Here is a 4987-nt window from a genome sequence, read left to right as displayed (position 1 = left end):
CATCTTTGTCTGTGGATCATCGTTTACCAGATCTCGGGAAAAGCTGAATATATATTTTTATTTCCATCTGCCCAGTAGCATTGCATATTATTATTATATACATTATTATAAGATTCATTGTAATTTAAGGCACTGATTTCCCTTCAAGTTTTATTCTTAAATACATTTGCTCTAATTAAACCTAATCATCCCATTGATGTGTTAAAATTCAATGAAAACTAACCTGATTATGACTGTAAAATAAGTTCAATCCCTCTTTTAAAAAAAAAAAAAAAAAAATTAATTATCTAGAATTACTTGTCCCTAACATAGACATAGTAGGCTATCATTTTTGGCTATCAAATCAATAAGTCAACACAGTTTCCATAAAAGAGTGGGTGTGACCTGTAGGAAACACAGACGGGTCTACATGCAGCTGAGTGGGATATTTAATATTTTAATGAAGTAAAATGAAAACGGCTTCAAACTAAAATCAGCACGACTGCTACGGGAAAAGCAGCTGTATATGTTTTAAAATGTGGTACACTATGTTTAGACAAAAAAAATTTCCTGTGGTTGGTTTAGCTTTGACAGCACTATATTAATAAAGTCTATGTTGAGCCAGGAAGAAAAGCCAGCAAAAATACTGACTGTGCAAATGAAGCGGCCTATCACTATCACAGGAGGACCACAACCATGTATTTAGTTAAATTAGTGTGCAACTTGAATAAAAGGTATTTGTGTGAGGTGTAAGACAGTTTTAGCTGGTTTGTTTTAGATGCAACCCTGATGGTGTTAAACAGCTGGAGAGCTGCTGATTCATAGTACACACCCCAAGCCTGTTTAGTGTGCTTTCTTCCAAATGATTAATATACAATGTACATGTCTCACCATGCATGCAGCCTGTTGCTCCTATTATTTTTTTCTTTAATCTTTACTCTTTGAACTTTTTAAATTTTGCACTTTCTCAACAGTTTCCCCCTGAGATTAAAGTATTCTGATCTGATAACAACAAATATCCCACTGGTTTCATAAAGATTTAAGTAATGTTAAGTCCCCATTTATAGAGAGATGGATAGATATTAAGCCTTTTAAATAAATCTTAATACTTAGACAAGTAGAATTTTTTTTTTTTTTTTTTAATGTGCGATCTCAAACTGCTGCAATACCTTTTTAAAAAAGAAGCTTTCAACATAGCATAAAATAGTGTCATTGATTTGCATTAAAAATTTTCCAAAAGGCACAAACAATAAAAACATGCTCCAGACATCCAGTTCCATCACTTGAAAAGCTGAGGTGACACCTAGCAGATAGCTGCTGGTTACAGCTGCCTCCTTTAGCCTGACCATGACTCTTAACTTTAAACCTTAACTCGTCCATTTTAGGTTTATTAATTCCATGAACGGTTCGCAGCCGAGTGTGAAGCGGTGGGAATGAGAATCAGCACCTCCAAATCTGAGGCCATGGTTCTCAGCCGGAAAAGGATGGAGTGCCTTCCTGCCTTCCTGCCCCAAGTGGAGGAGTTCAAGTATCTCGGGGTAGTGACCGAAAGAACGAGATCGCAAATACAAGCGGCGGAAATGGGCTTCCTCCGAAGGGTGGCTGGCCTCTCCCTTAGAGATAGGGTGAGAAGTTCGGCCCTTCGGGAGGGGCTCAGAGTAGAGCTGCTGCTCATTCACATCGAAAGGAGCCAGCTGAGGTGATTTGGGCATCTGACAAGGATGCCTCCTGGGCGAGGTTTTCCGAGCATGTCCCACTAGGAGGAGGCCCCGAGGCAGACCCAGGACACGCTGGAGAGATTATGTTTCTCGGCTGGCCTGGGAACACCTTGTTCCCCTGGACAAGCTGGAGGAGGTGGCTGGGGAGAGGGAGGTCTGGGCTTCTCTGCTTGGGCTGCTGCCCCCGCGACCCGGCCCCGAATTAGCGGAAGAAAATAAATGGATGGATGGATAACTCCATAAAACCTTTTTTTTTTTTTGACCAAGCTGTAAAAAGACTATGCTATGAAGTTGGTCGCTTTAACATGGGAGTCTTTAAAGGTTTCATTGCTTTTGGTGCAGTATGGCGGAGCGGCTGTTCGCAATGTGGTTCTAAAGGTTGCTGATGGCTCTAATCTGAGTAATTTTTAAAAGTCGATGTGGTTTTTACTATATGTGGCTCAACAGTGGAACACTACATTTCATTTGCCACCAGTTGAGAGTCCTGGATTTGACTACCTTTAAAATTTGCTTTTTTCACAGCAGTCTTTGGACATAATTGCAGGAAGAAGCATGGGTGTCCATGATAACCACTGCCTTTCACTTAGATGTGCATGTGGCAGGGATCTGGTCCAGGTCCTGGGCATGTTAGTTAGTAATTTGGGACAATACGTCTTTCTTGTTGTGAACAGTTGGCAGGTTGAACTAACACAAAAATGTCTATATTCTCAACAAAACGTGCAGGATATAGGATTATATTGTCTTGTCAGTGTGGAACAGAGATACAGTTTTAAATATATTTTCGAATTTTCTCTTGCAAGGATAGAGTTACTATGGGTTACGTGTCCCATGTGTACTCAAATCCGCACAATCAACACACTGGTAAGTATTTAGAAGATATAGAGGGCACCTTGGGGGAGAAAGATCAATGATGGATGAAAGCTATATCCAAGCCCTTAGTGAGATTGCGTTGGGCAGAGCTACATTCTGCTGTTCTTAAAAGAGAAGCTCCTATTTTATATAGATAGATAGATAGATAGATAGATAGATAGAGATATATGTAGACTGCTGTTTGCACAGACACAGTAACACATGCACTGAGTATTCACTTGACTGAGAGTATGTGCTAAATTTGATTTGGTTTTGTTTTCAGGCTTGTCAGCTGCCATTTAAACATGCATAGACAACCAGGCAGGCAGGCAGGCGTCTGTGTGTCCCCGTTTCTGTTTGAAGTGGATGATCTCTGATCCCACGTACCTCTCTGATTGGGACATGCGTAGTCTCTCTCCGTCTGTCTGTTTTCCTTCTTCACCCCGAAAGCGTTCTGAATCGAGTCAGGCAAAGCTGAAATAATACTGATTTGGAAAGGAAAATTAAATGACATAAAGACATGTTTCTTTAATAAATGTTATAGGAAGCATGTACCAGGGAGTTCAACCTTCACCTCTAAGACCAGATAAATCACTTAGAATTAATTGATGTATTAATTGGAAGAGGAAAGTCTCTCCGCTTTGAGCAATGGATTGTTATTGCCGAAATTGTATTTAATGGATTTGAATCAGTGGTTTAGGTCTGGTCAGTACTCAGTGAATGTCTGCTACACATTTGCCTGGAGGAAGGGAGTGAAAAAGCCACTTCTATAAAATCCTTTATGTGATTTGGATAAGTCCTTTTTTAATTTTTTCGGGGTGTGTGTGTGTGTGTGCACATTTACCAAAGGACACGGTTGAGTGATTTTCATTGAACTCATGCTGGCCAAAACATTCTCCTGGAAAGCCACAGTTTCATGGCCTGCAGGCTTGTCTTACCTTTGTGCTTTTTTAGCTACAGGAGCACACTGTCAGGAGCATGTATTGTCCACTGCCCGAGCTTGTTACACATTCCCCCTCTCTCTGAGGTTATTTGTTGAAAAAGCCTGACAGAAAGAGTCTTATTCCACCTGACATACAATGTGCCTCACACCACACTTACCATCTTTCTTGGTTGTACATTAATAATGACATAGCACCTGTCACACTCATAAGAGAAGTATCAGCACAAAGGTTTGTATTCTGCTGCTGTCATAAATGGAGCATAGTTTTTTTTTGTTTGTTTGTTCGTTTCGCCTTTTTGTGCATCCAGAGTGTCATATTCGACGGTATTTCCAGCACTGATCAAACTGACGCATCAAACTGGTGCACGTGTTGAAAGACGCGCGTCTCTGTCTTAAAGCTGTGGGTCATGTAGTTTGGATTGCACCAAACGTATTGTTTGAAGTACCATCACTGGGGATAAACACTGAATATCTCCCTGTCTGGCATCGCCATTTTATCATGGATCTGGTGTTTCTGAGAAACCAAAAATCTCAGTTCAGGAAAAATAAATGTATATGTAGAGCTCACTGAGTGGATTATACCCTGTGCAAAAGCCAGTTTAACCAAACAAAGATTTAACATCTTTTTAAGCTATAAAATATCATGTATAGATGCTACATTTAAATGAAACACGGTTGACTGGAAAATTATGAGTAAAGCCTTTCACTTTGGCAGACAACCCCAGGTGTGCTTTTACACTGACATGGCAAAAGATGCTTTCCATTATGAGGGAAATGGGGGAAAGGAGTCATCTTCCCACTCTGAAATATCACCATGGTATAGTTGCTCATGAGATACTAGATGCTGAAAAGCTAATTCATACTTTTTTTCCAAGCAGACTGCAATTATTGTGTTCTTTAGACTTCTATCCAAGACTAAAAGAAATCTCACCTCGGTGTTAAGCTGGTTTTCCCCCATGTGTTGTATCTGAAGGTACCTCTGAGAGACGAAATCTGTTTGACAAATTAAAACATTTCATAGCTTAAAGTACTTTTTTTTTTCTTTGTAATGTTTAGCTTTTTTAGCCCTCTTTTTTTGGGGCACATTATGATTTTATAATAGATTTTGAAAATAGATGAAAGGAGACCAGGCAGTAGAGTTGCACAGTGACATGCAGCAAGGGTGTACTGAGTGTACAGTTTATAATTTAAATTTTTTCATTCATTGTTTAGTTGAAGTTGCTATGGTAGTATGAATAAGTGCACTCTTGCCCGTTATTTTTATCTATTAGGACTGGTCGTACTTACTGAAATTTCGGAAGTTCCAGTAGCATATTGTAACCTGCCTCTCACTCCACGCTGACAGGGAAAGTCCCTGCATTGACCAGCAACCCATTAACCTGTACTCCATACTCCTCCCCCCTGAGTGATGTCCCAACACTGGTTCACTCGTGACCCAGTTTTGAGAGAAGACGTATTTAGGGAAATGGTTGACTGCATCGAGGGGCACTGTTTTCGT

This window comes from Simochromis diagramma, unplaced genomic scaffold, assembly GCF_900408965.1.
Source record: "Simochromis diagramma unplaced genomic scaffold, fSimDia1.1 OVJJ01000361.1, whole genome shotgun sequence".
Lineage (NCBI taxonomy): Eukaryota > Metazoa > Chordata > Actinopteri > Cichliformes > Cichlidae > Simochromis > Simochromis diagramma.
This window is presented reverse-complemented; position numbering follows the sequence as displayed.